At 42.3% G+C, this 13389-nt stretch overlaps 1 protein-coding gene across 3 annotated transcripts in view; it reads left to right on the top strand.

The window, feature by feature from the left end:
- Nucleotides 1-13389, top strand: part of recql5 (RecQ helicase-like 5) — a 99696-nt gene that overhangs the window by 51024 nt on the left and 35283 nt on the right. The gene's annotated exons all lie outside the window — the stretch shown is intronic.

The following is a 13389-nucleotide window of genomic DNA, read 5'->3' as shown; positions in this document are numbered from 1 at the left end:
GCGGTGTAAGAATAGGAACGGAAAACGGTGAGAAAGGAATTCAGAAATCAAGAAGAAAGAAATACTTCTTGAAAGACGCAGTGTGCATGTAGAATTTACGGCCAAGCAGGATTACATGTGAAAGTGATAAATAAATCAGGCTTTCTGAATTTATGTACTATGGCCATGGCATCCTGATAGTTTTGTTGCACGTATCTTGGACTTCCTGGAAATGTGGACGGTAATATGATCATTTTGCCTACACGAACGTTATTTTCAGTGTTTGCTTGCAGTGCGTCTGATAGTTTGACGCGCAGATCTTGTTGATGTAATCTGAGATAGTTGAGACAGGCGCCCTCTGCTTTAACATACGCATCTACGATGTACTGTTGGAGTTGTTTGCCGCTGTAGTGCAAAATACTAAATGTATTCCTCATTGCTAATCTATACACGTAAAATTGGCATTGAGTAAGCCTTATTCGCTTGACGGTTCTTTTACTGGGAACATGTTGTAAATCTGTGTGCCAGCCAATGTCTCCATAAGGGAATAAAAGTGGGTAAACCATAGGATCGCAATTCATATTGAGTGTGGAAATCTGTTTACAGGAGTTGCCAATGGGATAGATGCAAAGGTTCCTTTCGGCAGGCGTTTCGCCATCTTCTCCGATGAAAATCGCTGCAACGTCGGTGTGACATGTAGTGGCATTGTATCATCATAAATCCTGCCTAGCGTTTTCCTTGAAAACCATTCGTACAGATGCTGTTGGATTGGACTGAGCGATTTCATGCATGTGTTTGGATGATTTAGCAAAGGGGTTGATGGTTCTGAGCATGGAATCTAGCTGGAGAAGTACATTTTCGCTGCATACAGAGTTTGCTTTATTTTGTAATCGTACTTAAGTAGCTTGCGCTGTGTCAAAAAAATACAACTGTCCATATCCTGGAGAGGTAGAAGTGTTAGCGTACAGTGGAGAGATTTGGTGATAAGTTTGCCCGTGTATTTTAAACAGTATAGTCCGTGGCCAGGAGGTTATCTGTGCACCCATGGAAGTAAACGCTAGAGAAGAGTTGTATTCTTGAATGTGTTCACAATAAATTTTAGCTTCTGATGTTTGCTGTGTAAGAAGCTGTTGTAAAGACACAGGTGGCTCCCGCAAAGGTGGTAAAGCTACTTTACTGTTGTGGCAGCACCTCGAGTACTTGTTGGATGTATTACGCTCAGCAGACCAGTATAGTGTGTGACATGGAAGACGACGAATAGGAATCGAGAAATGTCGTGTCAGCTGCGTGTGGGCTGGACCGGTTTTGAAGTGGAAGCAGGACGAACCAGAAGAGAAATATATATAAGAGATATACAGTTAGGTCCATAAATATTTGGACAGAGACAACTTTTTTCTAATTTTGGTTCTGTACATTACCACAATGAATTTGAAATGAAACAACTCCGATGCAGTTGAAGTGCAGACTTTCAGCTTTAATTCAGTGGGGTGAACAAAACGATTGCATAAAAATGTGAGGCAACTAAAGTATTTTTTGAACACAATCCTTTCATTTCAGGGGCTCAAAAGTAATTGGACAATTGACTCAAAGGCTATTTCATGGACAGGTGTGGACAAGTCCGTCGTTATGTCATTATCAGTTAAGCAGATAAAAGGCCTGGAGTTGATTTGAGGTGTGGTGCTTGCATGTGGAAGATTTTGCTGTGAACAAACAACATGCGGTCAAAGGAGCTCTCCATGCAGGTGACAGAAGCCATCCTTAAGCTGCAAACACAGAAAAAACCCATCTGAGAAATTGCTACAATATTACGAGTGGCAAAATCTACAGTTTGGTCCATCCTGAGAAAGAAAGCAAGCACTGGTGAACTCAGCAACGCAAAAAGACCTGGACGTCCACGGAAGACAACAGTGGTAGATGATCGCAGAATCATTTCCATGGTGAAGAGAAACCCCTTCACAACAGCCAACCAAGTGAACAACACTCTCCAGGGGGTCGGCGTATCGATATCCAAGTCTACCATAAAGAGAAGACTGCATGAAAGTAAATACAGAGGGTGCACTGCAAGGTGCAAGCCACTCATAAGCCTCAAGAACAGAAAGGCTAGATTGGACTTTGCTAAAGAACATCTAAAAAAGCCAGCACAGTTCTGGAAAAACATTCTTTGGACAGATGAAACCAAGATCAACCTCTACCAGAATGATGGCAAGAAAAAATTATGGAAAAGGCGTGGAACAGGTCATTATCCAAAGCATAGCACATCATCTGTAAAACACGGTGGAGGGAGGCAGTGTGATGGCTGCCAGTGGCACTGGGACACTAGTGTTTATTGATGATGTGACACAGGACAGAAGCAGCCGAATGAATTCTGAGGTGTTCAGAGACATACTGTCTGCTCAAATCCAGCTAAATACAGCAGTCAAATTGATTCATGATACAGATGGAGAATGACCCAAAACATACAGCCAAAGCAACCCAGGAGTTTATTAAAGCAAAGAAGTGGAAAATTCTTGAATGGCCAAGTCAGTCACCTGATCTTAACCCAATTGAGCAGGCACTTCACTTGTTGAAGACTAAACTTCAGACAGAAAGGCCCACAAACAAACAGCAACTGAAAGTAAAGGCCTGGCAGAGCATTAAAAAGGAGGAAACCCAACATCTGGTGATGTCCAGGAGTTCAAGACTTCAGGCTGTCATTGCCAGCAAAGGGTTTTCAACCAAGTATTAGAAATGAACATTTGATTTCCAGTTATTTAATTTGTCCAATTACTTTTGAGCCCCTGAAATGAAGGGATTGTGTTCAAAAAATGCTTTAGTTGCCTCACATTTTTATGCAATCGTTTTGTTCACCCCACTGAATTAAAGCTGAAAGTCTGCACTTCAACTGCATGAGTTGTTTCATTTAAAATTCATTGTGGTAATGTACAGAACCAAAATGAGAAAAAAGTTGTCTCTGTCCAAATATTTATGGACCTAACTGTATCAGTATTCTGCTGCTGGAGTATGTGAATTTCCCCTTTGGATTAATAACGTCTCTCTCTCTCTCTCTCTCTCTCACTCTCTCTGTAATGCTGCTTTTTACAGAAGCTCAAGGACTATTCTAACAAACCCCTCAAACATTACTGTACAACAAGAATTACAAAAAGAGGAGAACTTCTGAGTTGGCTAATAAGAGAGCAGTCACCCTGAGAATTTATAAAAGTGTATTGTCTTAGAGGTACAGGAGCCCCAGTGAGTGTAGTGACCAGAATAGCACAAAGTGCTCCAGATGTGGTCTCACAAGCATATCATGTAGTCTGAGAATAACATCCCTAGATTTCTGTTCAACAGCATTGTATGGATTGTACTCTTCAGTGAGCAGCCCTTTGGTGCCAGCTGTCACACACGTGAGCCCACCCCTACAACATATATAGGACAAGATCAAATAGGCCAGTCACAGTTCGGTCTGGGGATGTCAAGCTGTGTGAATGGTGGCGGCCACAGCAGCTCTCTGTGACAGCCCCCAACTCACCACACTTGAGTAAATGAAGGCTGCAACTGAAAATCATTTGAAAGGTCATGCAGTGTGATGGAGGCTTATGTGAACCCCAGGGTTTCGAAACTCACGTGGCTTATAATAAGTCACCAAATAATGGAAAGTTCTAGCTGCGACTTTTGAATAACAACAATATATTTCTTGTACAGCCAAAAGTCACACAAGGAATGCCTTAGTGGGCTTTAACTGGCCCTGTTTTTTTTGACAGACCCCCAGCTTTCACTCCCTAAGAAGACAAGAAAAAAAACTCTGGGATGTGGGGGACAGAAGAACATCCTAGAACAGAATGGAAAATTTGTTAATCTGGCGGACTGTCCCGTTGCAGGTTAATCGAAATGACCAAATGAGTTTAGGCGTGTGATTGGCAAATTGTGATCGCCGAAGGTCTGGCCTAAAAGACTTCAGGAAAAGCCGAGGCTGCGTGTCCCGGTGCCGCCTTTACCCTTTTTGACATCAGAGGGTGGTGGAAAGAGGAGTGGGTGGTCGAGGAGAGGATAACTGCAGAGGTGAGAGGCGGCTTATCGCGTCTGACAGACGGGGACATCTGTAGCTAAAGTTAGACCAGCTTGGCCCAAATGAGTGGTGTGTTTATTTTAAATTTGTAACCGCTCCACGGTTTTCATGACTTGTGTGGGTGGGGTGGTCCCCATTCACTGACCCCTCGCTTTAAGCGGTTTGTGTCATTTATATGGCTGCTAGGATCTGCTGTAAAATCTGCAATATGATTTTTGTCTCTGAATTCCCATTGAGTGTCCAGTAAGTGTGTTGGAAAGCGGAGGATTTCTCTGTGTGTTGCCGACAGCACCAGTGGCCTTTGGGGAGGCTTTCTGTTGTGATAACCCGCACTCTGGGACGTTGTCCTGTGCAGAGAGAGCTTTGTGAAACGACTGCACTAGTAGGAAAACGGAAACTTCCTGTAGCAGGCTCGCTGCTGAGGGTGAAGCCTCTTTGTGGTTTTAAGAAACATTTTAAATAAAACGGAAACCAGTAAATGTTAGAAATGTTAGCCTAATTTCTTAAAGGTAAACAACCAAGAGTGGCTGACATGTTTAATGTTGTTGATCTTTTTCTGTAGCATTTTTTTTTTTAATCCGTTATTAGCCTGAAATACCCGGCATTGCCCAGGAGGAAAATAGTGTTTTTTGGTTTTTTTTAATTGTTTAATAAAAATATAATTAAAAAAAAAAAAAACAACACTTTTTGTTCTTTATTTCACCTTATCCAATTTCTTGTATTAGGAATTTGTTAGTTTTCGCATACCCCTTTTAGCCAGAGCACAGGGTCAGCCATTGTACAGCGAGCGCCCCCTGGAGCAATTACAGGTTAAGGGTCTTGCTCAAGGGCCCAGCAGAGTAGGATCTCTTTTGGCAGTGACGGGGATTCGAACCGGCAACCTTCTGGATACCAGCACAGATCCTTAGCCTCAGAGCCATACTTTAAAAATAAATTAACAAACAATGAAGCTTTACTAATGTGCTTGTCTTGCGGTCTTGTATGTACATTATCATCCAGTTGACGCCCACTCTATTTAATTTCAAAAGCAACAGGCGGGCGGTGAAACTCGAACATAAAGAACGCTGGCAGTCACCTCCAGTTCGCCCTCTGGTGGTCATTCCGAGTGTCAACTGGATGATAGCATGCATACAAGACTGCAAGATCACCCCCCACCCGACCCAGAAAGGGGGTGGGTTAGGGTTGATTTCACCCTACAGTATATTTAGTCGACCAATGAGAAACGTGTACCAAGTTTCATGAAAATCACTCTGGCCATTCGTAAGTGTTGCTGGAACATACATACATACGTTGACTTTTCTATACTGTATATTCTTGCGTTTAAGTTCTCCCACGGATAAGTCGGGGCTTCATTTTTACCATATAATTTCTGGTATTTTATAATGTCGGTCGTATAAGTCGAATGCGGAAAACTCCCGCTCTTGGTCCAAGAGATTATGATATGCTAATGCCCACCTGAGAGAGGAAACACAAAGCACACGGACTTTTCTTTCTATGTATGGTGCGTACGTGACCACACGGTAATACTCGAACTATTCCGATGCAATTCTGTGTTTTTTTTTTTTGTTTTTTTTTTTGTGTTTCTCACACCCTCGTACTCCTTTATCGTAAGAGCATCCCTCATCTACAATGGAGCGTTCAATCAGAAGAAAATATGAAGCTGGTTTTAAATGAAAGGTGGCAAAAGACATTGGTAACTGCGCTGCTGCAACAAAATTCTATGTGTCCGAGAAACTGGTGTGAGACTAGAGGAAGCAAAAACATGTAAAAAAATAAATAATAATAATAATCGCATTTTTGAACGGGCGTATAAGTCGGGGTCTAATTTCATTTATTTATTTATTTATTTTATGATCAATTTTTTGGGGTTTCAAGACCCGACTTATCCACAAGTATATCTGGTATATAGGTTATGTATTTGCACCCTCCTCTGTGCTTTTGTGTGATTTCTTTTCATGTTCTCGCATGTTCATTTTATCTGGGGAAACTGCTTCAAGCTAAAAACACACAGCCAGTTAGGTTCACCCCAGACAGAGTTAATGCCGCCACTTTACCGGCTGCCAAGAAGATGTGGCTCAGGGTACCATGCGGATGCCATTTTCTAAGTGGAGTTAAAAATGCTTTAAACCGTTCCCTTAAGAAATCATTCTTTGCATTTATATGGCGCTTTTCTCACTACTCAAAGCGCTCAGCAATTGCAGGTTAAAGGCCTTGCTCAAGGACCCAACAGAGCACAGTCCCTATTGGCATTTACGGGATTTGAACCAGTAACCTTCCGATTGCCAGTGCAGATCCCTTGCCTCAGAGCCACCACTCCGCCTGAAGTCCCTAACTGGAACAAGTTGTTTTTATTTTTTATAGGTGTGTTCGTATATAATATGAAATGCCCCTTATTGCAATCTCCCTGTTTGTCAGTCCACATGAAACAGCCTGGTTCACAGTGGATTGATTTTTGTTCAAATTTGGCACACTTGTTCTTTAAGGACATTTGTCCGGACAGCTCGATTTCTGTTGATATATCTCAAATACTGTACGCATTTCAAAGTTTCCCATTTCAGAACACAGCAAGAGAGAAAAGAATGGGAAGTCCAACTCATGCTAAAATGGAATACATTACAACATGGTTTGAAATACTAGGTGTCTTGCCTGAAGAAGAGGCCTGAGTTGCCTCGAAAGTTTGCATATTGTAATCTTTTTAGTTAGCCAGTACAAGGTGTCATTTTGCTTAGCTTTTCTCTAAATGGTTTGAACAGAGACAAGAGTTTTATGGCCAGGTATGAGGATTGTTTGCATCTCTCAGACTGACACAGGTAACCTGTCTACAGATCCACATTGTATGGAAAACTCATCAGAAACTTCAAAAGACTTTGTTGGACAGTTATCTAATGCAAAGATCTTGACCATACATTGTTCTCCTCTCTTGCTAAATCAATCTTAGCCTGAAGAGGTCTATTAATTTTTTACAATTGAGATGTCTCACTTAAAGATTTACCAGTGTTGTTACTTGTCCTAGTCCTTATATATACAGTAATTTGATAGTATCCATATGTATGGTGTTCACGTCAATACCTCGACTCAATACAAGTTAGAAGCATGAGTAATGACGGCTGGGTATTAACAGCGGTCATCGTTTACATTTTAGCCGATCTCAGATCTAAAATGAGTGACGATCGCAACGCAGCCACAACAGCAGCAGCCGCGGAAAGGATGCGTAGGAAACGAAGTCACATGACTGACGAACGTAGACCTGCTAATGTGACCAGACATACACAAAGTGCACAACAAACGGATGAGCAGCGTGCGGCTACAAATGCTACTAACGCTGAAAGAAATCGTGCCAGCTGTGCACAAGCGACTGAAGAAGCTCGAGCAGCCGCAAATGCAGCACGGATTGAAAGACATCGAGCAGCCCGTGCCTTGCGGCATGAAAATGCTCAGCGGCACAGCATTGCCATGTGCAATCACACAGATATTATTGAGGACGAAGTTCCGGAGCACCACTCTGGCGCATTTGACAACCTGTGCAAACATTGCAACTCATTCAACTTCACCTGTGAGAACCAGCAAGGTGGAGAATACAATTGCTGCCATAAAGGTCGAGTTCGAATGAACCCTTACAGATACCCTGACAGGTTTAAGAACCTGTTGACATATTTAGACCCAAACTCCAAGCACTACTTGGAAAATAGATAGATACTTTATTAATCCCAAGGGGAAATTCACATTCTCCAGCAGCAGCATACTGATACAAAAAACAATAAAGATTGATAATAATGCAGGAAAAAACAGACAATAACTTAGTATAATGTAAAAGTATACAAATATATTTTGTATAAAATATACAAATATAAAATATCAGAAAGTACAACAGTGCATTAGCCTGTGCATCCATGGGCGCACAAATATCCCTGCCTCCAGGCCAATGTCCATATTGTTACAGAATACATGGCGAAATATACCATCAATCTGGACCCTTGCACCCCGGAGAGGGTGAAACACCAAAATTTGCTCAAATCTATATATTAGAACAAAATCATTTCAGGGACTTAAAAAAACAAATAATTCTTTGCAGAGAAAGTATTGATTTCACAAACGTAGAATTTGTAGCACGATTCAATCGGGCTCCCAGTCGCTAGTGTGTATATAACCACAGGGAACTCCAGTTTCTATATTACATCTTGCCTAAAGAAGGGGCCTGAGTTGCCCTTGCATATTGTAATCTTTTTAGTTAGCCAACAAAAGGTGTCACTAAAGTCTCCTATTGAAAGGAATTGGCAAATTTGTGAAGTCGTCTTCTTAAAATGGAGGCGCATTCTGCGCAACATCCATCCATCCTTTATCCAACCCGCTATATCCTAACTACAGGGTCACGGGGGATCTGCTGGAGCCAGTCCCAGCTAACACAGGGCACAAGGCAGAAAACAAACCCCGGGCAGGGTGCCAGCCCACCGCAGGGCACACACACACAATTTAGAATCGCCAATGCACCTAACCTGCATGCCTTTCTATTGTGGGAGGAAACCCACGCAGACACAGGGAGAACATGCAAACTCCACGCAGGGAGGACCTGGGAAGCGAACCTCAGGTTTCCTAACTGCGAGGCAGCAGCGGTACCACTGCACCACCGTGCCACCCATTCTGCGCAACATCACCTATGAATTAGTTTACCAGAATTGCTAAAAGGAAAGGAAGACTTCTAACCTGGCCCCAGATAAAAAGCGCAGCCACAGCCGGAGTAAGGCATGGGGGTATAAATGAGCCCCAGTAGTGTTTTTTTTGACACACTTTGTTGGCTGAAAGCTGTCCGTGTGTCACAGAGAGGATGACGTGCAGCATTGTTTGCAGTGGCACTCATGGGGAAAAGTGCTATATAAATGTATTATTATTATTATTACTACTACTCAGTTTTGTTTTATTCTCTCCTTCACTGCTACCTCCAGCAGGTCCAAAGGGTGTCCCTGAAATGAGCCTGGGGCAGTTTAACTGACATTTAAGCTAACCATCACAACTTTAGGGTGTGGGAATGAGAAAGCCATGGGAAGAACATAATAATAATAATAATAATAATTCATTACATTTATATAGCGCTTTTCTTAGTACTCAAAGCGCTATCCACACAGGGAGGAACCAGGAAGCGAACCCACAATCTTCCACAGTCTCCTTACTGCAAAGCAGCAGCACTACCACTGCGCCACCTGTGAGGACATGCAGATCGTACACCAACATTGTCCAGCTTCAATCTCGGAAGTTGGATCTGTAAGGCAGCTGTGCTAACCATTGAGCTGTTGAACTGCACAACCAGTGGCTTGGCTTTATCAAGAATGAGCTCGCGTTCTGGCCAGTGGTAGTCCTGTGGTTAGAGAGAAACCGTGTCAAGAAAAACCTTCTCCTGTGATTATCCAGTTCACAAAGGGTTTTTATTTGCTGCCAATGATCATGTTGATGAAAATGAAAGTCCTGCCACATCCTTCTCTTCCGGTTTTATATATACAGTGCCACACAACACTTCCCACAAGCCCCTCCACATCCGTGCAGACCTATTTAAAGATACGGACCCCATATTTACAAACCAGGTATCTATGCTTCATGTACAGGTCCAGATATAATTATGCAATTATTGCACTGCATTGCATTAAAATGTTGCATAGTTAGATCTGGACCACCCTATATACTGTAGCATAGCTGTGTATAAGTTGTCACATATTCAATAGAGGACAGCCAAAGAGGCTTGATAGGGTGTGAAAGAACAGAAGATAATGGGTTAAAGTGGATCACTAATGCCTTTCTTTCCTTCTCATCAATAGAAAGACGGACGATCAAAAAAACTCCTGAAACAACGTTCACGTCTCCACCGCCAGGGCACTCACTACAGAAGACTTCTCTTCCATTTCCACTGAATTAGCTCACGTCGGGTCTCGCCATGATGACTTCAGTTTCCGTTCCCCGATTCAGTTCATCCCCGGCTTCTAAGATCATCCTCGCCTCTGTTTAGCTCATTTCCATCCATCCATCCATTTTCCAACCCGCTGAATCCGAACACAGGGTCACAGGGGTCTGCTGGAGCCAATCCCAGCCAACACAGGGCACAAGGCAGGAACCAATCCCGGGCAGGGTGCCAACCCACCGCAGTTAGCTCATTTCCTCCCCACCAATTGTCCTTCCTGAAAACCCTCTATAAAAGTGTCGAGAAACCATTCTGTAACTGTCAGATGTTCATTTCGATTTACTTTGAAACACTGGAACCTTCATCCAGTATACGGGGAGGCTCCCCAACTCCTGATCTGCTGTCTCTGTGCTCTTATTTTATTATAAAGTATATAAGTATAGCAAGCAGGACATACTATCGAAAGAGGAAAACCCCATATGAGCAACACTACCTTGTGCCTTTCCCATCTATGAATCTATTCTGTGGTGCTCTGTTTTATACAGGTGCTGGTCATAAAATTCGAATATCATGACAAAGTTGATTTATTTCAGTAATTCCATTCAAAAAGTGAAACTTGTATATTAGATTCATTCATTACACACAGACTGATGTATTTCAATTGTTTATTTCTTTTAATGTTGATGATTATAACTGACAACTAATGAAAGTCCCAAATTCAGTATCTCGGAAAATGAGAATATTGTGAAAAGTCTCAATATTGAAGACACCTGGTGCCACACTCTAATCAGCTCATTAACTCAAAAGCCTTTAAATGGTCTCTCAGTCTAGTTCTGTAGGCTACACAATCATGGGGAAGACTGCTGACTTGACAGTTGTCCAAAAGACGACCATTGACACCTTGCACAAGGAGGACAAGACACAAAAGGTCATTGCTAAAGACGCTGGCTGTTCACAGAGCTCTGTGTCCAAGCACATTAATAGAGAGGTGAAGGGAAGGACAAGATGTGGTAGAAAAAAGTGGACAAGCAATAGGGATAACCGCACCCTGGAGAGGATTGGGAAACAAAAATGTGGGGGAGATTCACAAAGAGTGGACTGCAGCTGGAGTCGGTGCTTCAAGAACCACCAGGCACAGACGTATGCAAGACATGGGTTTCAGCTGTCACATTCCTTATGTCAAGCCACTCTTGAACAAGAGACAGCGTCAGAAGCGTCTCGCCTTTGGACTGCTGCTGAGTGGTCTAAAGTTATGTTCTCTGATGAAAGTAAATTTTGCATTTCCTTTGGAAATCAAGGTCCCAGATTCTGGAGGAAGAGAGGAGAGGCACAGAATCCACGTTGTGTGAGGTCCAGTGTAAAGTTTCCACAGTCAGTGATGGTTTGGGGTGCCATGTCATCTGCTGGTGTTGGTCCATTGTGTTTTCTGAGGTCCAAGGTCAACGCAGCCATCTACCAGGAAATTTTAGAGCACTTCATGCTTCTTGCTGCTGACGAACTTTATGGAGATGCAGATTTCATTTTCCAACAGGACCTGGCACCTGTACACAGTGCCAAAGCTACCAGTACCTGATTTAAGGACCATGGTATCCCTGTTCTTGATTGGCCAGCAAACTCGCCTGACCTTAACCCCATAGAAAATCTATGGGGTATTGTGAAGAGAAAGATGCAATACGCCAGAGCCAACAATTCAGAAGAGCTGAAGGCCACTATCAGAGCAACATGGGCTCTCATAACACCTGAGCAGTGCCACAGACTGATCGACTCTATGCCACGCCGCATTGCTGCAGTAATCCAGGCCAAAGGAGCCCCAACTAAATATTGAGTGCTGTACACGCTCATACTTTTCATGTTCATACCTTTCAGTTGGCCAACATTTCTAAAAATCCTTTTTTTGCATTGGTCTTAATTTGATATTCTAATTTTCCGAGATACTGAATTTGGGACTTTCATTAGTTGTCAGTTATAATCATCAACATTAAAAGAAATAAACATTTGAAATACATCAGTCTGTGTGTAATGAATGAATCTAATATACAAGTTTCACTTTTTGAATGGAATTACTGAAATAAATCAACTTTGTCATGATATTCTAATTTTATGACCAGCACCTGTAGACTGTAATGACTCGGTAAACCCTTCTAGTGTCCTTTTCTTCTGTCCTCTTTCTGTTATATGGTGCCTTAAATCTGTTTGTCTAGCAATGAAAACGAGGAGCAAAAGTTGTGTTTCAGGAGTTTAGCACCCTCTTCCAAGTTTTAGTTGTGAAAGCTGGAAAACAAAGTTACTCGGTAAAAATAGCGCTATGGTTGGAGTTCTTTTTCAAGACACATTCACAGTGGGTATGGAAAAGAATCCCCCACTTTGAAATATTCCCTTTTTTTTTTTTTGCTTTACAGCCGTAAATGAAAACACACAAACTAATATTTTTTCCAGCTTTACTTACTCAATGCAATCTATAACATCCAAGTGAAAGATATCACAGCTACAGTTCAGAAGAATTATAAAAAATAAAAAACAAGAAATACAGAGATTAATAAAGGACCCCCAAAAACTCACTCAGGTGTAAGTTCCCACCATCTCCATTGCGGTTACTGGCTTCCTTCCACCTGTGCTCAGTTGTAATGAGTGTGATTAGTGAAGCTGTTCCTGGCTCATTCATTCCCTTCCTTGGTAGTGCAACTGACAGCAAACAACTGACTGTGGCTAGCAGGCCAATTTCAAAAGATCTCAGGGATAGAGTTGTGGAGGAGATGGAGACAAAAAAAATCTCAAAGGCTTTATCAGCCCCAAGCAGCTCAGTAAAGTCCATAGTACAGAAATGGTACTACTAGGACCCTCCCTGGATCCTCCAAACTGGATGGAAGAGCAAGGAGGAAACTGGTAAGAGAGGCTACCCAGAGGCCAATGGCCACTTTGAAGGAGTTACAGGATTTGATGGCAAAGAGTGGTCATTAATGGTGTGCAGGTGACAACAATTTCAGAAGCGCTTCACGCAAGCAAAAGGGGGGTCAACAAAATGACATTGACATTGGGGGGGGGGGGGGATCCTTTATTAATCTCAGTAGGTCTTGTTTTTGATTTATTATTTTTCTGAACTGTAGCTGTGGTATCTTTCACTTGGATGTTAGAGGTGGCATTGAGTAAGTAAAGCTGAGAAGAAATATTAGTTTGTGTGTTTTCATTTAAGGCTGTAAAGCAAAAAAAAGGGAATATTTCGAGGGGGGGGGGTTCTTTTCTATACCCACTGTATGTATGTGCAACAGCTTTGCTAAAGCCCCGCTGACAATAAATGTGTTTCACTTCATGAGTAATGAGACCTCCTGGCCTAACCACAAAGTGTCAGCTGAGTCTCCAGCATGAACGTACTTTGCAGTTCTGAGCAGGTCATTAAATCTGAAATATTGTTCTGTATGTAAATCTTAGTACGGTAATAAGCGTATAAAACAACATGGAATGGGGTTCAGTATTAGTATTGACA

Source organism: Erpetoichthys calabaricus, chromosome 14 (assembly GCF_900747795.2).
Source record: "Erpetoichthys calabaricus chromosome 14, fErpCal1.3, whole genome shotgun sequence".
Lineage (NCBI taxonomy): Eukaryota > Metazoa > Chordata > Cladistia > Polypteriformes > Polypteridae > Erpetoichthys > Erpetoichthys calabaricus.
Note: the sequence above shows the minus strand (reverse complement) of the source record. Positions and strands in the feature narration are given on the sequence as shown.